The 24,272-nt window shown below is 38.0% G+C and overlaps 1 long non-coding RNA gene across 1 annotated transcript; it reads right to left on the bottom strand.

Moving 5' to 3' along the window:
- Positions 1-12,817: 12,817 nt before the first annotated feature.
- On the bottom strand, positions 12,818-20,952 carry LOC115340500. Its single transcript, XR_003923073.1, has 3 exons — positions 20,335-20,952; positions 14,150-14,292; positions 12,818-12,913 (listed from the first exon to the last, which is right to left on the bottom strand). It is a non-coding gene; the product is annotated as an uncharacterized LOC115340500 (long non-coding RNA).
- Positions 20,953-24,272: the final 3,320 nt, after the last annotated feature.

Here is a 24,272-nt window from a genome sequence, read left to right as displayed (position 1 = left end):
CCATCAGGGCTTTAGCTTTCCTAACCTGATCTCTGCCTGCTTGGACAATCTCTCTCTATTCCTCCCAGGCTACTTCTCCTTGCTTCCACCCTCTGTAGGCTTCCTCTTTGTGTTTGAGTTTGTCCAGGAGCTCCTTGTTCATCCATGCAGGCCTCCTTGTTCATACATACAGTCATAGTTTTAAATGTTAAGTCTAATGCCTGCTAACAATAAAATTAATTACATAAGCAGATATTTCAGTTGAAGAAGTTATACCAGGGATTAATTTGGCCTGCATTGCTAGAAACATGATTTATTTTTCTTTTTACAGTTATGGCACAGGATATACTGTCCCCGTTTGCAAAATAACATTCTAAATATCTAATGGTCTTTCTGTTCACAGATAACATACCTTTCATGATTTGCATCAGTCACTTTCCTAGTTCGGTAACCATAAAGACAGAATTAATGAACCAAGGGGCGCCAGGCCTGTGAGGTTTCAGCTCCTCCCTTAGCCCCGGCAGTGAACTCTGCTTCTCACTATAGCCCCCGGAACAGTACGGGAAGCCAGATGCAAATGGCAGTATTGTTCCAGGAACAGGGATTTTGGGCTTCTCCAGCTGAAATCCCAGGCCACAAGCCAGCCAACATCACAGCAGCTAGCCTGGAAATGTACCTCATCAAGTACTCCAGTGAGACACACTCAGATGCTTCTAGACTATGTCCACTTCTATATTTAGATTTTAATGTGCAGTCTATCTTTTAAAAGGCTAGAAAAGTCTGATTATATTTAATTTAGATGTTTGTGGGTTTTTTACATTTTGTTAATAAGGACTAATTGCCTTTCAAAATAAGCATACAAATTCCCCTCTCCTCCCCAAGCTTTCTATCAACACAGACTGGAAATTCAAGGTGCAGAAACTCTTCATTTAATATATTTCATTAATTAGACTTAAATTATCTACTAAGAGCCTTAAACAAAATATATAAAACCCACTTCGTGCTTACATGAAGATGAATTTTTAAATGAAAATATTAGCTATTAACATATTGAATTCACTTTTTGTCCTTTGTTCTAGTAACTTATAGCATTCAGGCTTTTTTGTTTCATTTTTATTCCTGAATGGAATAGAAACAAAACCATCATTTTTTTCCAGCTCCCAGAGTCTCAATTCAAAGAATTAGTCATTGACCTCAATTAACGGAATAAAGTGAAACAATGAACTAAGTAAACTGAAACGATGATTCTTTGCATTTCCAGAAGAGACTACACCTGTCAAACATTCCTAAGTACCTAGTTGCATTAATTTAAAAGATACTGTAGGAGCAGACTAATTTAAACTAGGGTTTAAATCATTAAAAAAAAAAAAAAAACAAAACTGACTATTCTGAGTGCACTTGCACTCATTACTCATTCTTAGGAGCTTTTTTATATTCATTGATGAGATCAGGCGTGGGTGCTGGTAGAATCCTCTTTCAGGGCTTTGCAGCTTTGGAATTTGCATTTGAGCTTTGCAATACAGCAGTTCAGATGACTACTGGTTTGATTGCATCATTTATGTTCCCCATGCATTTTAAAAGCATGTATAGATTATTCAAATCAGTGTAGACAGGGAATTGTTTAGAGAGAGGGAGATTGTGGTAGGCTATTCTGAAGTTAAGAATTAGATGTCTTTCTAAAATGCATTTCTAAAAGGATTGCATTCAGTGTATTTATACTGCAATATGTGAAGGACACCAAAATGGAAACTAACATATAAAATTCTCTACTAATTACAAATTACTCTTTTCTACTGAAATAAGCAAGTTGGAGATAATAGAGATCAATACCTGCATAATTATTTGGACACAGTAAAGAAAGAAAAATATGTCAAAATTGTAATGCTCCCCCCAATTGGGAAGAGGATTCTTTCCTTGAAGACTGGTTTAGGGGTTTGCTTTTCTTTATTTTTTACACTGTACATACAAAGTCAGATTTGTGCATGAAGTTTTGCATTGTTCCTGATTTAACAGTGAAGAAATTAACTTCAGTAAGCAGTATGTATGTTGTTTCCTCAAATATGTAATCCCAGTCAATTAAAATTTACTGATTTGGATCCATTTTCACAGAACCTTTCTGATAACATCTGTGTTCTTAATCCTTTTAGCTGTATGAACTGAATTGAACTGCTGGCATCATAAAGAAAAAGTGTGGTATAGGCGTCACATCAAACTACAGATTAAGCAGTTTTATCTACTTGCCCTTTTTGAATATTATCTTAACATTAGTACTCCTTCAGTTTTCTGAAGTTCCCCTGATTTTTGTATTTTATATTATTATTAACATCAGTAGACCACAGTGTACAACTCCAAGTTGCCTGGACTTAATTAAATTCTGTGAGTGTCTAGTAACTTTATTAATTAGCACTAGACATTTTTCATGTCATTAACATTTTCAGCACATTGTTATAGGGTCAGTGTTTCGTTCTGGGACTTTGGGAACAAAAGAGCAACTGACCTCTGCCTTGACTGGCTATGGACTTTAGCTTTCCAGTGTTTCATGTTTCATAGCTTCCAGTTCACACTGTTCCTATCCATTTCTCTTTTCCTCTGGTGTGTTACATAATACTGATTAGTTTCGTTGTTGTTGCTGTTGGTTAATTTTGAACTATGTCTTTTATATAACTGGTGAATCTGGACAGGCTCTTAGCAGTAGCTCTCTCTAGATTGTGGAGTTGGGGCTTTTTGTCTGCTTATTAAATCCTTTGAAAGAATACTCAATTTTCATCCACATTTTTCTTTGTATGTTGTGTCTTTTCAGATAATTTTGCTCATTACCTTTACCTCTGGAAAATTAGGCAAAAGGAGTTGCTGAGTTTACTTATGTCCCCTAATCTGAACAAAATGAACATGTTCTGAATGTGAGACAAAAAGTATTGGTGGTCACTAAACAGTCACAAATCTCAGTTGAAGAATAAGTTAATCTAGATTTATCTGCAGGAGGAATTGTTTTTACCAGCTTAGTTATAAGAGGTTATTTTTGAAAGACAGAGCTGGAGAAACTGTCATAAAGAATTTTGTGTAATATTTCTCTAAGCACTAAGTCAACTTTGGAAATTGCTTAGGATGCAGAAGAGAAACCCCTGGTCTGTTCCAAATGCTTCTAAAAATCTGAGTCTGCTTAAGCTTGGGTTTGCATTATGCTCTCCAGAGCCATATAGAAATTCAAGCATTTTCTGCTGTGGTGGGTTGACCCTGGCTGGATGCCAGGTGCCCACGAAAGCTGCTCTATCACTGCCTTCCTCAGCTGGACAGGGGAGAGAAAATATAACAAAGGGCTCGTGGGTTGAGAAAAGGACAGGGAGAGATCACTCAACCAATTACCGTCACGGGCAAAACAGACTCGACTGAGGGAAAATTAACTTAATTTATTGTCAATCAACCAGAGTAAGGTAATGAGAAATAAGACCAAATCTCAAAACACCTTCCCTCCACCCCTCCCTTCTTCCCAGGCACAGCTTCACTCCCAGACTCTCTACCTCCTCCCCCCTCAGTGGCACAGGGGCATGGGGAATGGGGGTTGGGGTCAGTTCATCACACGTTGTCTCTGCTGCTCCTTCCTCCTGAGGGGCAGGACTCCTCTCACTCCTCCCCTGCTCCAGCGTGGGTCCCTCCCACGGGAGACAGTCCTCCACAAACTTCTCCAATGTGGGTCCTTCCCACGGGCTGCAGTTCTTCACAAACTGCTCCAGAGTGGGTCCCTTCCACAGGGTGCAGTCCTTCAGGCACAGACTGCTCCAGCGTGGGTCCCCTGCGGGGTCACAAGTCCTGCCAGAAAACCTGCTCCAGCATGGGCTCCTCTCTCCATGGGTCTGCAGGTCCTGCCAGAGCCTGCTCCAGCATGGGCTTCCCACGGGGTCACAGCCTCCTTGGGGCATCCCCCTGCTCCAGCGTGGGGTCCTCCCCGGGCTGCAGGTGGATATCTGCTCCACCGTGGACCTCCCTGGGCTGCAGGGGGACAGCCTGCCTCACCATGGTCTTCCCCACGGGCTGCAGGGGAATCTCTGCTCCAGCACCTGGAGCACCTCCTGCCCCTCCTTCTTCACTGACCTTGGTGTCTGCAGGGCTGTTTCGCTCACATATTCTCACTCCTCTCTCCAGCTGCAGTTTCTGTGCCGCAGCAACTTTTTTTCCCCTGTCTTAAATCTGTTATCCCAGAGGCACTACCACTGTCACTGATGGGCTCAGCCTTGGCCAGTGGCAGGTCCTTCTTGGAGCCGCTGGCATTGGCTCTGTCGGATAATGGGGGAAGCTTCCAGCAGCTTCTCACAGAAGTCACCTCTTTAGCCCCCCCACTACCAAAACCTTGCCACACAAACCCAATATACCTGCAATTATCCTTAATTCAGAAATATTCCGGACTATCATCTCAAAAAGCCTTTGTTTTCCACACAGCCCTAAGATCATTGTGCTGCTTAATATTTTGTGAGGTACAGTCTAGCAAGAATCAGGGTGTTTTGTGATTTTACTGCAGACAGCTAATGTTAGAATCAACACAGTGCTAACGGTCTCTATGGGATTTCAGATTGTAGCAGTGGGGTGGAACTTGCTTTACGCTACTGTCTCTTTTATCGGTGACAGCACAGCTGAAATATCATATGGCTCAGCCAAGGCTGCAAAACCAGAGAAGGTGAAATTCACAATCGGCTAACCCAGCCTGAGCTCTGTGTTGCTGCAGCTATGGCACCGGCAGTGCTGCAACCGATTTAGGGCTAGCAGAGTCAAACCTTTGACGAGAAGTTTTATGGTGACTTTCTCTCTAATTACAGGATTACATTTCTGAAAGTCTATGATAAAAATAATCTCAAATTGCAGATAAAGATTGGCTAGAGTGTTGCACAGATGTACTCTGAAAAAAAATCTTCACATTGATACCGGAAGTAGAAATAAAATGGAGGCATTTAAAGAAAATTAAAGAGCTAAATAGCACATGAAGACTCTTAGAGCTGTAACGAGTAGCTCAGCAGTGTGCTTAATGTTGTTAGGAAGAAAAAAAGAAAGAAATATTAAGAAGAAAAAAAGTGAGGAGCAAGTGAGAGCAAGCCAGATCCAAAAGTGGAATTAGGGCACAGAAATGTTACATTCTTCAGTGCTTAGTGACCAGAGCAAACCCTGGAAAAACCTGGGAAATTACTTTAGTGATTTCAGTTCAGCTATGTTTGTGAATCCCTGAATCCTCAGGTAAGCCACACAAGGGTTTCACAGCGGTTTTCACAGGAACTTTTTAACCATCCTGCTGTGGCGATTTGTCCCTGAAGACAATTCTTCATATTTCACTGAATCTGTAGACTTTTTTTGTTTTAATATTTAGTGGAAATAATTTGATTCCACTTCTTAAATAGTTGCACAGGATAGCGAAAAGCAAGGTCCGAGCAGTAAGAGTTAGTTAGGCCAAGAATTCTGTGGTGTTACCAAAGAGAAGTATTGTGTTTCCTCTCAAGCCTAAATGGGCAATTGATTTAGGTCCTAGTACTGTCTTTTTTAAACCACATCTGTGCATCTAGGCTTGTTCTTTTCATGCTCATGGCCAATGAATCCAATATGCAACAGGGACATTTGCTTGTGTAGGGGACAGTAATGGCCTTATCTTTGCATGAAGGTCATCTTAGAAAGCAGCACTGCTCTATCCTTTTTCCACAAATGGTCCAAAGGATGCATATCCAGCAATAGTATGGAATATAATGGCCTCTCAGTTGCTCTTCTTGTCGGGATTTAATTCATTTTTTCCCGCTCCCCCTGTCTGTCCTGGTTTTGGCTAGAATAAAGTTAATTTTCTTCTTAGTAGCTGGTATAGAGCTGTGGTTTTGATTTAGGATGAGAAGAATGTTGATAACGCACTGATGTTTTAGTTGTTGCTAAGCAGTGTTTGCACTAAGTCAAGGACTTTTCAGCTTCTTATACTGCCCTGCCAGCAGAGGCTGGGGTGGGTGGTGGGGGTGGCGGCACAAGAAGTTGGGGGGGGACACAGCCAGGGCAGCTGACCCAAAGTGGCCAAAGGTCTATTCCATACCATGTGACGTCATGCCCAGTATATAAACTGGGGTGAGTTGGCTGGGACAGGGTGGTTTGCTGCTTGGGCATCAGTCAGTGGGTGGTGAGCAATTGCATTGTGCATCACTTGGTTCGTATATATTTTTTTTTTTCCCCTTCCTTTTCTGTCCTATTTAACTGCTTTATCTCAACCCATGAATTTTACTTTTTTTTTTTTCTGATTCTCTTCCCCCATCCCACTGGGTGGGGGAGTGAGCAAGTGGCTGCGTGGTGGTTAGCTACCTGCCAGATTAAACCATGACACTGTCCTACCTGTCCTGGGCATATCAGCCAGCCAGAGTGGCAGCTCACCTGATACATAATCCTTGTTCTTGAACCAGGTGCAAAGAAGAGTACAGAAAGCTCCCTCCCCTGCCATCGTCAGAAACAGATGCTATCAATCCAAACAGTATTCCAATAGTTTTTACTAGCTTTTAAGCAAAATGGCGGAGTATTTCTGCTGCTGTTAGCTTTGATTAATAGGCAAAGCATTTTTTTTCGTCTCTAAAAGAGCTGCCTCAGTGTTACACCACATAGTTGAATAACATAGTCTAGGATGATTACCTGGCTGTTCCATGCATGCTGCGGTTTATTGCAGTACTTAAACGGCAACACTAGAGGTCATTGCTAACCTTTACATTTTTAATCTGTCTGAAAGCAAGTGTTGGAGCTCTCAGAGTTTAATGATAGGATACTTTTTTTTTCTTCTTTCATCATACATGGTGTGGAGTACGTCTGGGATCCAAATCCTCTCTTGATATATGGTTTCATAAGTTTGCACACTTCATTTTGGATTTTTTTCAAGAATTTTTTTTTTTTATAGTTTTTTTTCTTGTTGCTTTGGTTTTTTTGGTTTTTTTTTTTGAAACTTTAGTAAGACAGCAACCCTAGAACAGACAAGAGAATATATAAATTAAAAACAACACAATGGTCTAGCAACCTGCTTGTCAGTCCTATGTGATTTATTTCTTACTCTCTAACTGGTTCTTAATTATTTTCCTAATCCCTCATTTAGCAAGGATGAATTTACCTTTTGATATTTTCATTAAAGGCCAATATTAGGAATTTCTACTGTATTCTGGTGCAGAATATAGTATGTAGAATCCTTGGCGAGGTTAGGAGGGTTTTCAGAAAGAAAGTTTATCTTTGTTCTGTTTCTTTTACAGTCCAGTGATTGCAAAGTTGTCTGAAAGTCTTTTACTATATGCAAAAAGGCATATCCTTGAATATTTCTAATGCTCTAACAAAGAACAAGTAGAAATTTAGAGGTCCAATGTAGCATGACATCAAATGTTTAAGTACTGATACTTAGATATTTTACTAGATACATATACTTAATTTCACAAAGGATTGAAGTTGTTGAAACTGCTTAATGGGTGCCAAGGTTATGCTCTAATTGAAAATTACTGTGTTCAAAAATCAAAGATAACCATAGCAAAAAAAAAAAATTTGGAACAAAATTTTTATTTTCTTAAAACAACATTTTAGGTGGGACAGTCATCTCTGGTGTGGTATTTTCTACTGAGTTCCAAAGATATTAGATTTTCTTTCAGCACACTTTGATGCAAGGAGGAAATTACAGTTTAAATTTACAGAATAAATTGTTTTCTTTACAGAAAATGAGTTAAAATACTTTCAGAACTCCAAGCTACTGAAATTTATTTAATTGGTAGGTGAAGAAATAGACAGGATAATAAATAATGCACATATTTCATTGGGTTCCAAATGTCTTTGCATTTGCCATATGGACCTCTCTGAGGACATACTGGGACTTAAAAATCACCTTCTATTCATCTTACTCTAACACTAACCAGAATTCTGTAATCAAGACATCACCACTCATTATGATAAGCCGCGAACTGTCATCCAAGACAGTGTGGTCTTTCTTTTCCTCACTAAAAACTGGTAAACTTGTTTGTTTATTTATATATATAGTAAATACAGGAAGAAAACTTAAAAGTTAAGAAAAGTGTTGTTAAACAGGTTGAAACCTTTATTCCGCTTACCCACTTAAAGTCAGTATCTACCTTAATCAAGAATAGCAGGTTTATTTTACTCTTGCACTACTGCCAAATAAATATTTTAAAATTAAATTCTGGTAACGGCTTTATTATTTTTTTACTCTTAAATTGTATGGACACCAGGATTCCTTCAGCTGAACTTGCAAGAATATTGCTGCCATGTTGCAAGGATGAGCAGATGAATATGGATCTGCTCTTTTTAAGCCTTTAAATCAGTGCAACATTTACCTGTTCTTTAATTATTACTATTCAAAGAATAATTGTAATATTCTGATCAATTTGTTTGCAGTCTAAGGTGGCATGAATCTGATTTGTAACGATTGAAAGTTTCTTTTGAAACCTTCATACCTTTCATAGATCATAAGAGGGTGGAATTAAGGTTGTTTCTATATTTGAATTACCTATTCACTTACAGAAACAGTATTGGGTTTTGTTGGGTTTTTTTAAAGGCAACTTTTAACTTTTTTTTTTTTTTAAATCACCCTTTAATTAAAATGTTTTGTGTTTATAAATTGTCCCTTTGTAATTTTGACTTATTTAGCTTCACTGTACTGCCTTTTACCCTTGGAATAACATTTACAAAGTAAACAGATAACGTACATTTGACAGAAACCTTACATTCAAGCAGAGATATTAATGCCCTGTGTTAAGTTTGTAATTTTAAGAGTCTGGTGCCATGGTTCCTTAAGGCTAATTTCAGCAGGGCTAAATACATTAACAATATCTCAGGTCTTTGACGTTTATTTTTAAACCTATTTCTTTTTGGATATGTGAGCATAGTCCCCACTTTTCTTGGAATATCTTATGCAGTATTTGAATGTTGTGAAATGAAAACTGAATTTGATCATGTGGCTGTGGCAAGTACATGTAAGTAGAAACAACAGTTTCATATGATTTTTCATTTTGAAAACTAATAAATATTTCCTTGAAAAGGTGATCAGATATTCTTAGTGCAATATTACTAATCAAAATTATAACCATGGGTGTTTATGAAGAGTAAGACTTATAATAGCTATGAATATGGCTCTGTTCTTCACTGTGCAGCCTGAAACTGTGCTCTCACTGAGATAGCTTGCAAGTGCCCTAGAGAGCATGACTCGAACCTGTCAAGTTTGCTTTCTTGTTACTTTATGTAGGAAAAAGGGACAATTAATGGAAAAGTATGAAATATATTTAATGCATGTTCTGGTTTTGGCAATTTAAAGTTTTAGTTGTTTTTGTTTATTTGGGATTTTTTTTTAGCAATATGTCCTAATGTTTTTCTTCACTAGATATATTTACTTATTTCTTCTGTTCAGTTGCACTGAGACATTTTGGCTGTGCTTTCTTCTAGTCCACAATTCCTTTAAAGCCCTGACACAATGGGACCTGCAGTCCCTGTTGCTTCCACTATCTTCTGTAATAGTATTGTTTTTTAAAGCCCTGTATTTCCTCTCTATTTCATATTTCCTTGCTGGGCATACATGTTCAGCTGCACAGGCTTTTTCAAGGCTGAGTAACTATACAGACAGAAGAAAACCTTGACTATCCAAACTTTATGAATTACTTTCTGATTAAAAGTTTTTAAATTACTTTGGGAAAAAATAGTATTTCATTCTTCTGTGTAACCACCAAACACTTGCAGAAAGTTTTTTGGACACTAGATGACAGTGGAAGATAGTAATTGCAAACAGGATTTTGCAGTAGAACATAATTGGAAACACATATTCAGTAAGGTTAGGTGTTATGATCATTGAAACACCACTAATGTTTTTTCTGGAATTAGGTATTTTGCATGTAAAAGGGAATATTATTGATCTTGTCAGTTTGGCTTAATTTTCTTGTAGTTTTACTGTTTAGAATGTTAATGCCCCAATTTTCTTTCTTTTCTCAGAAAGTCATGGTGTGTTTAATTCAAAGATAGATAGGATTTCTGGTTTTCTGATGCAGCTGAAAGCCCAATTTGCACAACGGAATGATAATGGGATCACTGCACTAGAAGGGCAGGACTCATACTCCACTTTCATTTCATATTAGACTTGAGAGAAGAGGCTGATAACAGAAAAAAAAAAGTATCTGTATGGATATTAAAGAAACATTATTTTTATTTCTAATTGTCATATCTTGATAAGGCCAGAGACTTTTGCTTATACTTAGTGGGTATTTCTGAAAATCACAGCTTCTGAGTAAAGTGAACTTGTGCTTTGGCTCATGATCGTTTTTAAAGTAGATGTCCATCTCTGACAAATGATCCAGTATCTAGAATCTTATAAGTTGAAGGTCTACATCAATTCCTGGTAAGGTACTATTCAGTCATTTCCAATTTCTCTTTTTCTGCATGCAGCTCACAGCCAGATCTAACAGTTGGATAAATGTAAAGTATACTCTAGTAAAAGATCTGCTTTTGAATTCTTTATCTGTAGATCTTCAGGTGTAAAAATTGTTCCATTGTGTTTGTAAAGAAAGAAAACAAAATTTTGCATCACTGACAGTCTCATCATTAAGGACTTTGAAAACTAGATTAAAACAGGTACTTTAAGAATTCACATGCAGCAAAGCTCTGAAGTCTGAAAAAGCATTTGTCTGAATTATTCTTGCCTTAAGCCATTGCTATTCCTGCTCTCAACAATAAATCCAGTGTATTAATAGATGAGTAAAAGTACAATTTTTTAGGAGCGTCTTTGGAAGGAGCAAAATAAAGATGGTCAGAAGTTAAAAATACGGCAGAACCAACAAACTGGCAACATATTTGTGTTTCAAAGGAAACCAAAAAGAGTAATAGGGCAGATATAAAAGAAATGTGCAATTCACAATAAAAATGAAAAAGTTATATAAATTATAGGAATGGGTCTCAGAACACTGTATTTTAGATGGATGAGATAGCCTATCAGAACTTTAATTTTAAAATCATGATGCCTTCTGGTGACTGGAGACAATATGTTTTGCAAAGCACAGTCTTAGTTAACAATCTTTGTTACAAACATATAGTTGACACTGAAGAAGAGAACCTACTCCAGAGGTTTGATCACAAAGGCTTTTCCAGGTCCCATATCAGAACACTTCCTCTGAGAGGCAGATGATAGATTTAGCCTGTAAAGGGGAAACTAGAAATACTGTTTCCTGTCTTATTAAAAAGTGATATATTTATACCCAAGATATACTCCAACAATACTGAGATTTTTGTGAAACATGGTCTAGAGGCAATGAAAAACAGCAGAATTACCTTAGATTTCTTCAGTGAGTCTAAATCAAGAACATATGAATGAAAGTATGCCCTTTTTTTAACATACCACATGATTTAATTGGTTTCAGGAGAGTGTAGTGGTATATTGAGTACAAAAGAGCAGTATGAGTTGTCTTGATAGTAGAAAGAGTTCTTCACATCTGACAAGAAGTTCCTACTGTAGCACAACAAATAATCCCAAAGTGATGGGTGAATTGCTTCCTTACTGTCACAGTCAGGTATGGTTAATAGTAAACTCTGACAAAAATGCTGATTTATAAATGCAGATAGAATAAAAACTGAAGAGAGGGCTGATTATTTTCAAAGAAACTTTAAGGCAGAATGAAATCTGTTAACAACCAAACCAGCGTTCCCCCACATATCTCTCTCTGAAAAGGAAGTGAAACTAGATGAGCACAGAGATATCCTTCTAAGCCACATGCTATTTTGCAAGTCTGTGAGGAGTCCTTACAGAAACCCTCCCAGGGAGTGTCAAAAGTCTGGCTGTATTCAGCGGTAAGCTTGCACCAAGTTGTGGAGGGCAATAGAGTTTATGCAGAGGCTTTGCACCTCTTTGAGAGAAGGTTCATCCCTATGACACTGTCAGCTGGACCTCAGCACCTACAAGCAGCAGGTAGGTAGTTTGAGAAAAAATCAGTCCCAAAATATGGGCAGTAATAAGAAGTGCACCTCCTCCACACTGCTTCAGAAATAGAATTGCTATTGCGTGTCCATAGTAAACAAATATTTTCTTTAAGCTGCTTGTCAATCCTCATTCCCCAGTTGCTTTCCTAGGACCCTAGAAGAAAACAATTCTTTTCAATTTAAGACTCAATTTTAGATTAAATATCTCAGCCTGGAGAATGAACATGTTACTGGTGCATGTAACGGTGAAGCATCTAAGCTTGCTGTCATGGCAGCAAGGGTAGCTGAGGCTGAAATGCTGTTGCTCCAGGGCTACATACAGCCACAATCACCGGCTGGATAGCAAATTATTTGTGTCAGGGATTTTTCCTTGGGATTAATTGCCTTTTGCTCAAAGTTTTATATCATAGACTTAAAACCCTAAAACTGTTCGACAGAGACATGCTTTGGGCCAGGAAAAATTCTCCAGGAAATGAAAATACAGTTCAGCTGGTTTGTGTCATCATTTGGTATAGATTCAAGTGAAGACATTCCTGACCTAATGCTATTGTAGGTATAGGAGCAAGTTAGGTACAGAACAAGAAATGTTTTATAGATAATGTATAAAATAATGCTAAGCTCAAAACGTTTTTGTGCACACTTTTTAAAGCATTAATAATCTCCTGATGACAGAACAGGAAACTTGTTATTGCATGGACGTACATCCTTTCATTTCTACAGTTTTGTGGTTAAATAGCAGAGCTTTCTGACCTCCAATGTATGATACAGTAGCACTGTCTCCAGTGGAATTGTTTCTAAACATGCATTTTCAGAAAGATTTTCAAAGTCTGATTTCTAAAACTGCTACAGCCATTACTATCGAACAAATGGCTGGGGAAAGCATCATTTGTTCATTCGTTTGGGGTGTTGCAAATCATTGTGGATGTTTCTCTCCAGACTTTTCTCCCTCCACCATTTTCATGAAAAGCGCATTGAAAGTTTCTAATCCATATGGAATCTGAAAAAAGCAAATTTTGTGCCAAGTCAAAATATTTGTTCTTGTTTTCATCTATTCACATTATCTTTATTAGCTGCATATTTTTTTCCCTTAGACATTTGTGATGTGCCACAACTCTTACAGCTGAGAACTGAAACTCAGAATTATTTTGAAGAAATTGGCCTAAACTGTTGGTTTTCTCTTGCTAATTTACACAATATAACCTATGTCTCAAACTTTGCTAGCTCAGCAATGATAGCTCTGTAAATTTTTAGATTAAGCAGAAACACCTTTCTGTTTTGTTTCTTTTGTTTTACCAGTCTTTGCCCTTGCTGCTGTCAAAGGGAGATGTGCTTGAATGTCAGAATTAATACAGGATCTGGACCAAGCAGTACTACTGCAAGCTTGTAAAACAAAACTATAATTTCACTTATATTTCAAGCTCCAACCAACCACACTAGTTGTCAGTTCTAAGGTGACAAATCTGCCAAGAACTTGCTTGGACTAATCATATATAAAGAGAGCACAAGACTCTCCTGGACATACATTTTTAGTGTTGTGTTGTTCAGAAACCTTAATATATGCCTTTGTACAAACTCCTTAAATGTGGTACAGTATTGTGAAATATAAGATTAGCAGCTATTGACAATTCTGTGATGCAGGGGTCAATTTTTAGTTTGAAATTCAAGTTACAGTGTGTAGTTATGCAGAGTTGGATACAAGCTTTGTGATCCCGTTTGTAAGTAGTGAGAGACTTATGTGCATGCCCATAGAAGTCTTATTTGTCTAATGTATTCATCAGCAGTTATTCCTAACCACACATTAATAGAAATGGTCTTCCAAATAAGCCTTTATTGAACAAAATACTCCAGGAAATGCCTGCCATTTATCTCATATTCTTAAAAATAAATTTTCATTTTACAGTAGATAAGATATAATGGGAATAATATAGGTGTAACACAACATATAGAGATACAAATGTTGGATTTCATCAGTATAATCTAAAACCTGAATGTACAATCTAAATCAAATAACCTGTATTGCCTATTAATCTGATCCAGTTGCTAAAGAAAATGTTAACAGTCTTTCAGAGGTCTAAAACATTGCATTGATTTTAACAGATGTCAGATAAATATAGTACATTTCATAACCCATGAAGATATATGTATATATACACACACACCTTACATTTTAGGTATCAAGATGGACTTTTTTTCACCTAAGAACTAATACAGGCCTCACCAAATAAAAGTTTACCATAAAATTATCATTTTGTATTGGAAGAGGAAAGACTTTGCATTATGAGCATGTTGGTACTGTGGTATTTTGTTGAAGTTAATTCTGATTTTCCTTTTCCCACAGAGGATGTCATGGCAGTTAAATGGGTGTATTTAGTATATCTGGGGAAAGAAAACAATAATGGATTCAATAGTATGAGAATACTGAACTAGCATCACGACTGAACTGAATACTTTTGAAAATTAGGAAAGTCTAAAATCACTTAATTCAGTTTTCTCTTATGATCTGGTTCACGTTAAATTTCTGACAATGAGCTTGAAACCTACTGGTTTGTGTGGTACTTGTTTCTTGGATTTAATGCTGTCTCTTAAGTGTTTTCAGAGTTAATCATTGAGTGTCCAAATTATACAGTCTAGGGAAAATACAAAATACTTCTCAACAGCTGAACCCTGTTTTCAGTTCACCGTTTGTGCTTGACCTCAGAAATCATAAACTGTTACCAGTCCTAGCAATGGAGTATGAGAGGCAGCATCTATTGCCTTTCTAGTATGTGAATCTGACTGCTTTTCAGCACATAAAGGGTTAAGTAAGCATAGCGGGTTTCTAACTTTCTTGGTGTGCATAAATTGATAAAATAAGTTTGCATGCTGTATATTAAAGTCAAAGATGCTTAGTAATGCACTAATGCAAGAATAAATGTTTCAGATATCACAGTTATGTCATCAGTGTATATCCTCACATCCTGGTACTGGGCAGTGCCAGCACGGACTCCCTAATTGTTCTTTTAAGTGTCAATAAAAAAGGACTTGGATGCATCAAGCTGCATAGTTCACAGAAACCTTATTCTTTGTCAACAGGGCAAAATGCTTTGCCAAATTCTCTGTAAAGCACCTTCCTGAGGACCGATTCTAAGATACCATTCCTGCACTCCTCTGTTTTCTGTATCAGTAACTATTTTTAAAACTTTCAGAAAACAGAAGGATCATGAGACATGGAAATACACAAGCCCCCCATTTTGATTAGTTCTTTATCTCTTATCAGCCAAGGTCCCCTGGTTCTTATATTGTGGAATAGTCACCAAATGAGCATCAAGCTCTTGGAGCTAATGCGTCAGTGAATCTTCTGAAAACACTAGAGTGAAATCCTTAGTACAATTAGTAGGGATTAACCACTTGTTTCAATAAGGTCAAGATTACATCTTTTGAACACCTATATCCATAAATGATAGTAAAATGCAGTACAATAGTGCATGCGTCATAGTTTTTAAAATGTAGGAGGTGCACAAAACCGTTCAACTCTGAGACAGACTAATTGTAAGCATAGTACATGGACTGCCAATAGGACAAGCCTAAAGGGATGATATAGATGTTCAGGGAAGTATCACTAAATGGAACAAGTTTCAGCCCTGCAATTGATATATTTATCTACTAAATCACTAATGCCAAAAATGTGTCAGCGGACAACGAGTGGCAAAGAGTAGTCAGATTGTGATAGCTCTAATGTTGTGTTAGCTGAAGGCAGTGTTTAATCCGTTTTCAGCAGTCCTAAGGAGGCATTTATTGCTTTCATTGACCTTATCAAAGTGACTAAATGTAGCCATTTATTACTTTCCTGGGAAAGAACAGAGAACCTCTCTGCTTAACTTGAGCTTAGAATCACAGAATAATTTAGGTTAGAAGGGACACCTGGCACCCAACCCACTCCCACGTCCCCAGCCTAACTTGCAGGGCCAACTTCAATGTTAGATAAGGTTGCTCAGGGCCCTGTCCAGTCAACTTTTAGATATCTGCAAGGATGGAGATTTCACAGCATCTTTGGGAAACATGTTCCAGTGCTTAACCACTGTTATTTTGATATTTTTTTCCTTATAGCTGTCAGAATTTCCCCTGACAGCTTGTGGCTGTTGCCTGTCATCCTATACACTTCATAGAGAAGCTGGAGTGAGAGTCATCTATAGCCTGCACTTAGGCAGCTGAAGACTACAGTTATGCTCCCTCACCTTTAGTCTTCTCTTCTCCAGGCTGAAATAAGCCACCTTCTTTAGTCTCTCCTCATATGTTATGCTACAGCACCCTAACTGTCTTAGAACCTTTCTGCTGGACTTCCTCTGGTTTCTCAATCTCTATTTTGTACTGGGGAAGAAGGGGACACAAAAGAGGACGTCGTAGGTCAGACTTACCCTCACCAATGCTTACTGGAAAGGAATAATCACTTCCCTTGACTTCTCAATATACTGTTGCTAATGCAGCCATATCATCACTGCAGGGGCACACTGCAACCTCACCTAACTCGTCTACCAGCATCCCAGGCTGCTTTCTGTAGGGCTGAACCCCAGTCAAGAAGAGCCCAACCTCTACTGTTGCATAGGACTATTTCGTCCCAGGCACTGGACTTTCCCTTTATCTTTGCTAAACTTCTTGAGGTCTCTCCTAGAAAACCTGTACCTTGTGCCTGTGAAAGCCCCTCTGACAGGTGGCCTTTTCTGCCAGCATATTGACTACTCCCTCCAACTTGGTGCCATCCACAAGCTTGATGAGGGTGCACTGTATGTATCCCATTATTCAGGTCATAAATGGAGGTGTTAAACACTATCTGCTGCAGAATCGATTATTTGGAATGATGCTTGGCACTAGCCACCATCAGGCTGCAAACTGTGGAACTCTGCTTTGAGCCTGCAAGTACTGTTAGTTTTCCACTGGCCTTCATGTACACCTATCCAAACCCTCTCCCTCCTGTTTGCCTGTAAGAATGCTGTGGCAGATGGTGTTGAAGGCCTGGCTAAAGTCAAGGTAAACAAAATTGACTGGTTTTCCCCTCGTTCACAGAGCCAGTCACTTCCTCATGGAAGGTAAGAAGGTTGGCCAGCTGCCTTGGTAAAGCCCTGCTGGCTGCACCTGGTCATCTGTTTGCTGAGCATATGCTGGGAAACGGCTTCCAGGCAGATTTGCTCAAAAATGGTCCCAGAGGAAGGGGTGAGGCTGACCAGCCTACACCCTCCACCTTGCCCTTTATGAAGGCTGCCACAGTATCAATCTTTTTGCTTCCTCATGATCTTCTTTCTGGTTCACTTTCAAAACAGGCTATCATCTTATGGCCACTTTGCTGCTTCTATAGTATTTGCCGTCTGAAATTGAATACTCTTTCAGTATTATGTGACCTGCATAACACTTCTTGGTAACTAATGGACAAATTAAGAAAAACACTTAATCTTAAGCCCTCCAATGTTCTCAGAGGAAAGCTTTAATTCTTATGTTTGTGTCTGTAATGACAAGAGTTTATAGAGCTACTATGAATGAACTAAAAAAACCTCCTGAGTGCGAAAATGTCTAAGCACATGTGACATGAGTTGCATCAAGGAATAACACTTTTATTGGGAACTGCACATCCTTAATTACATAGCAGTAATAAAGCCCAATATTTGAATAAGAAATAAGATAATAAAAAAATATTGCATTTGTTTAAGTAAATCAGCTCTAAATGAGATTCAGAAATACTATCTCATTGTTGTACTGACATTTTATCAAATAATTTCCTGGGTGATGGAAGAGCAGAGAATTTTGCAAGAGCAAATCAGACTTTTCCCCAAATTATAAATAAAAATATTTGAATTTTAATCTCAGTGTCTTGACAGGTCATGAAAATCAATGAAAGTAGGGAGTTTGGTTATGGAACACTTGCATTTTGTTAGCTAGATTTCATAAATACAGCTTATTTTTCATGAGGATAGAAATTGCACTATTGAAATGAAAACTTACAGTTTTAAAGTTACAGCTGAACACATTTCTAACCACTTACTTCATAGTTCAGCAAATGTGTTAATGCACACTTCAGGAGGTGTGGATTGTCTCGTAAAACCTCTGTTTGTACCAAGCCAGCTGCTCAGCAATGAGTCTATGCCATCAGCTGGGTTGGTATAGCAACCACCAACGGTTGTTAACCTGAATAACCTTCCATTCAAACAGCAGCACCCTGGAACAGCGCTGGTGAGAAAAAGCTGCTGTCCTGCAAGAGATGAGACCACAGTAATGGAAAACCAAAAAAATGTAATATGCATGTATGAAGAAAAGGCACATTCACCGATTAGATCCAAAGTCTTGACTTGGCAAGCTATGAGGAAAGATGTGTAAAAGTTGAAAAAATTGCTTGAGTTACTGAAACACATAAAATTATGGGGAGGGGACAGCATCAGTTTTGGTGCTAGAGCAACTAGCACATGAAATCCCTCCTGTGAAAGTGGTATCAGGCAAATAGACCCACTAAAGCCCATAGCTAATTCTTCCCAAATTGCTGCTTGCATGGAAACACCTAAAGCTAGCCAGCAAGTTCAAAAGCAGCCACATCATGAGAAATGAAAAAGTTGAACTGTAACAGTGACAACAGGCTATCTTCATTTTTTCATCCCTGAGTACAAAATCCATTTAGAAGCATGTTTTTCCTCCCCTCCAGATATTCACCCTGCCACTAGTAAAGGTGAATGAAACTCAGCTCAGTAGAAAATAACTTCGTAGTATTGAAAATCATTGTCAAATTGGTTTAGAGATGCCAAAATAGAGAACAGCTGAGAAATAGTTGTCTAAAAAGATTTTGTCTTCCCATTCATATGTTTTTGGGAAGTAGATTGGATACAGACAAAGAAAAATTATAAAAAGGGGGAAATTATTTTTTTTAAAACTCTCTGTTGTTTCTAAATAATAGTTAAAATAATTTGGGCAGCTTCTTGTTCCAACCTCCTAAATAGATTTATTTAAAGATATTAATACTAAAAAAACCTGAAAACTGTAATTATACTCCTTCAAATTCCAGCATTAGAGAAATGCTCAGAAAAAGCATTTTCAAACCTGTTCTTTTTTTTAAAAATAAAAACACTTTAAATGGGAGATAATTTTTGAGAAATAAGGGGAACATACTGTAGTAACATAGAGCTTGCAGAAAGGAGCACAGACAGAAGGAGAGATAAATGTGGAAGAAGCAGAGGAGAGTTACTCTGTACAGCTGTGGCTAGAGCATAAACCAAGTATGTAGTACTTTTGCAAAGCTTCACTGAAGACAGATTTATGATTACATCCATTTTGTATGAGCAAACCAGACCTCTTTCCCTCAAAACTAATTGCTCAGTCAAAACCAATTAAAAATCCTACTCCTGTATACATTTGATTTAATAGTTAAAAACCTGACTACCTAAATTTAAATTTTACAGTAGAAAGCCAGTTGAATGACTTTTTTGAGTTACAAAAGACAACTGAAAAGAGAACCTTATCTTATCCGTTTCCAAGTGGAAATAATTTTCACAGTGGAAGTGTTTAAGGGTTTCTTTGAGTAACAGCTTTTGCATTTTTTAATAAGAAATATGTCTTCATAACAATAAGATATACTATCTGATATTAGTGAGGCATTCACATGTTTTCTTGGTGTCTGGTAAATATGTCTGGTAAGTGTTTTATGCAGGCTTTAGAGGATCTTACAGCTGCAAGTTAGTATGAGCAGAAAGAAACCATCTTGGCTTCTTCATCCACCTTTTACTTGGTGCCAGGAGCTTGCTGGTATTTTGAAATATGCAGCCATCAAGACATTACAATAACCATATCAAACAGCACAAAAAATGGAACTTGGAGAAAAGCTGAGGAAACTAAAACAAATGAAAGCTACTTTTTTAAGAAAGAGAAAACCATGGTATTAAGAATTACTCATGAGATTAATACGAATTTCTGGAAAGTCAAGATGGGACAATACCTACTCAACCGTAATCTTGCACAAAAATATGTTTAGGAGAGAAGCCAGCATGAACCGATATTAACATCCATTTCACCATATATATATATTTAGGAAACTTTTGTATTTTCAGTTGTTCAGTAGCAGGTACATGAATTGTGGGAAGAAATAGAGTGAGGGAACAGGGACCTGAAAATGTTTTGGTAATTTTGATGAATGTTTTATGTGCATTTGATTCCTAAATGCTTGGAGTGGAAATGCAGGATTGTGAGAGGATCATGTTAGCTGGCTGCTTCTGCTAGGGTGATAAGTGATGAAGCATTATGCAGTATGAACTTTTACTCTAACATCTTTAGATTTCAGAGTTGGTGTTTCATTAAAATTAATTGACATTTCACAGCTGTCAGAAAGATTATTTCAGAAAGGTAAAGCAGACTTACAAGCATTTGTACCCAGCTCATCATAGCAAGGGAAAATCATTTGTTTATACTTACATTTCTTTGAACAGCCACGTCAGCTACGGCTCCAGTGTCATTGCTTCACTTGCACCACTACAATTTTTTGTGGAGCTGTGTGATAGACAAGGAACAGGGACAAGTTAAAAATAGCCTTTTTTCACTGCTGGTTTAATTTTCAGCCATGAATTTCCCCTTCTAGTTAATCACATATATAAGACAGTAGGACAGGAGCAAGGATCAGGGCTGGAAACAGCTTACTCTTTCATTGAAAGAAACATGCTGATAACTGTACTTGGAGGTTAGAGCTCAATTTGGCATCTGGAACATGCAAGGCATGGGAATTCCTGGATTCAAACACAGCTCCAATTCTTGTACTTGGGAATCTAGTTACAATGTTTTCAATCTGCTAATTGTCTCCACTAGCATTTTTCACCACTTGAGATCCAGCTATGCAACTTGATCAAATTTTTTAGCCTCTCAGAATGTGACCAGGGAGAAATGTGGAGAAGACAGTGACTGGGTTTGTAGGCAACTGAAAAAAGGAAACCCCGTTCCACAGAAAATTCCAAAATGAATTGCCTTTACTTTCATTCCATGTCAAATCTTCCCTTAGCTCAACCAGAGGGAAAGGCCATGCTACACTGAGGAACTGTGTTAGATACTTGGCAAGGTGAGATAAGTTGATGTCTTGGGAGACCGAAAGTGTGAATGAACAACAATTTTCATGAAATACAACAGCAGTTGACCTGGACAAATTGATTAATATTGAAAAAATATAAAATTCAGAGCACGTTTTGAGTCAACACAATGCAACGTTCATGTCATTTCTTCAGAGAAATTCCATTGAATTACTTCTTTTCCCATGAATTTTTTTTCAAATGAAACTTTATCACTATTATTAAGGAAGAGAAGAGCCTGTTAAGAGAAGAAATTAGCAGAGATTTTATGGTAGAGAAGTGAAATTCTCTCCTTTTTAGAAGATCAGTATAGAGCAATACATTAGGGTTTTTTTAAAGCCTTACAAAACGCATAAATAAAATGTTCACACATAGTCTGCCATCTGCTTTAGGTATCTAAAGCATCACTAAGGTGTTTGTGTTTTTAAACTACTTTGCTTATAAATTCTAGAAGAAAGAAACATCATCTTGCATTCAATCCAAAAATCATTCAACATTTTAAGCATTTTCCCTTTTAGCATCTGGCAAAGAGCAAAGCAAAGACCCAGATATCTCTGGGGACAAAACATATTCTCTACTTTGGCATCCAACAGTCCTGTCAAAGCCAAATGTTCTCCCAGACAGGCTAACGGCTGTTATTACTTGCCTGAGGTGCCAAAACTGGTGTTTGGAGAACAACGTTAGAAAATGAAAAATTAATCAGCATACATTAGTTTTCTTTGTAGCTGTCTATGTTAGTAGAAACTGTGTGATATCATATGCCAGACACCCACACTAAATATTTTTTTTGCATAAGTTCTCTTAAGTAACATTTCTGGTGAGCATCAAGTTAAGGCTCAGTTCCTCTTACAGAAGAGTACAATGGAAAAGGAAAGGACTAAAGGTATTATTGACACTTTCCTCCCCTCCATGCATTAGCCCACAGAATATCCAACTTTCAATATCCCCTTTGCACTACAGACCTGAGTGCAAGTCCTATAGCAGTACCAAAGACCAAAGTCAGAGAAAAGTGTGTATCTCACAGGAAACACCTCACAATACTTAAGGTAGCTGCCTCAAAATCACACTGTGGCTAGGAAGCATATATCATTTATTGATTGTTGCCTCATTCTGTCCTCAGGCGCCGTGGGTATCAGGTATGAAGTATGTCTTGTTTTGTAGGACAAAATATTTTGTTCTCCTTTGCACTATAGAAAAAAATAAAGCACATGTGATACTGTTCATTATATTAGAGAAGGTGAAGTCAAAGAAACACATCTTGTCATTGAAAAGTGGGTGGTTAGATCTGCGATGGTAACTAGCTCCAAGTAACTTTATTTCAGAACCTGTTTCTTAAAAATTAATCCAATTATGATCTAACCATGCCACGGTTAGTAATTGCTGCTTTCTTATCTGGTTAGTTAATGAGAAGTCAGAAGTCATGCATTCAAAATTCCTCAGCTTGTCTTAGCAATTTTCTTCAACATTTTAATACTAACTCCTTTTTCATTTAAAACCCTGCTAAAGGTACCTATTCTGGAGTCTGGCAATGTCTCCTGACAGTATTAAAGAAATATGTAAGAAGACATTGTTGTGGGTTGACCCTGGCCAGCAGCCAAGAATCCACACAGCTGCTTGCTCACTCCCCCTCTCCCCCAGCAGGACACGGGAGAGAATAGGAAGAGAAAAACCTAGGAAACTCCTGGACTGAGATAAAGACAGCTTAATAAGTGAACGAAGAGAAAAAACCAAGTGATTTAAAGGTAGTCACCCCCTCAAGCAGACAAAGGCCCAGCTAGTATCTGAGCAATGGCCCCAAATCCCCACCCCCTTTTTTCTCTACCCCAGTTTTTGTTGCTGAGCATCATGATATATGGTATGAACTATCCCTTTGGCCAGTTGGGGTCAGCTGTCCTGGCTGTGCCCCTCCCGCCTTTTACTTGCTCCCAGCCTGCTCACTGCAGGGGCAGAGTGGGAAAAAGAGAAAGCCTTGATGCTGTGCAAGTACTGCTCAGCAACAGCTGAAATATTAGTGTTGTTTCAACACTGTTCTAGCCACAAATCCACAACATAGCACCATATGCACTGCTATGAAGAAGGTTAACTTCATCCCATATAGACCCAGTATGGGCACTTTTCAGTGTGAGTGTAATGACGACAGCCTTTGACAACTCTCTGACACTGTTGATGAAGAGAAGAAAAAGATGATGATGAAGAAGAATTAGCTCTTACTGACAGCCTGGGGCCTCACACCGAAAAGCCCTTCACTTTTAAGCCTAAAGACTGTACACCCTATTCCACTCCACCTACACAGTGAAATTTGCTATCATTAGCTCTGCAGCATACGGGTCTGCTGCAAGGTCAGGAAAAACTTCTGCTCATATGGCAACAGATCCATCTGCTAGAGAACCTCTTTCTTCTTTTTAAGGATTATTTGCCACCTGTAGCAACAAGTAATCTCTATCATGGATCAAGTCTGGGCTGAGCACGCAAACCCACACAAGGAACGAACAGATGGCTTCTGGCCCTCAGTGCTTGCAGTTTATGCAGAAGTCAAGAGACAGATCAAGGAAAGAGCAAGACACTATTCATAGTCCCTGGGCAGAATACATTTTGCTGCCTGTTTTCTCAGAGCACCTAATCTCACCCAACAGAAATGCTTTCTTACAAAGAAGATGTTACTGAAAATATACCAAGCAATCCTTTTTAGAATGAACAAAGACAGTAGTGAATATGAAATGTGATCAACAGCATGAACTAATTTTTTTCAGACAACAGTTCAAAATAAAGGCATTTTTATGCTAGTGTTTTATTTTCATCTGGAGAATTATTTTTCAACTGTAACACAATTCATTTTAATGAAAGTGTGCAGTACAGAATACAGGATTTCATTTTACTTGAAAAAAAATTTTACATGCTTTAATTACTGAAAATCTCCATTAAAAGTCCTTTAAAACACAAGAAAAATAGTGTTTAATGGGAAAAAAATTTTAAGGACAAATGATTTAAATACTCTTCAAGCTTAAAAAAAAATAATCGGGCTTGCTCTTGATTAGAAAAGAGATGCAATAGGAAACATTTCAAAGAGTTCTTCAGGAAGATCTGAGACCCCCCAAAGGACTGCAGCAGTTCTTATATATCCTGACTTTATGTGTATAAACATATGTAAGTCCAAGAGTATTGGTTTTTATTCCACACGGTGGAGCTGAACAGGATATACATTACCAGATCCACATAAGTGACTGACAGTGTTATCATGCAGAAAAGGCTTTCTCTGTATCCAGCCAGCACCTCTCTTGTGTCAGGTTGTGCCCGTGG

This window comes from Aquila chrysaetos, chromosome 4 (genome assembly GCF_900496995.4).
Source record: "Aquila chrysaetos chrysaetos chromosome 4, bAquChr1.4, whole genome shotgun sequence".
In the NCBI taxonomy this organism is placed as follows: Eukaryota; Metazoa; Chordata; class Aves; order Accipitriformes; family Accipitridae; genus Aquila; species Aquila chrysaetos.
This window is presented reverse-complemented; position numbering and strand designations above follow the sequence as displayed.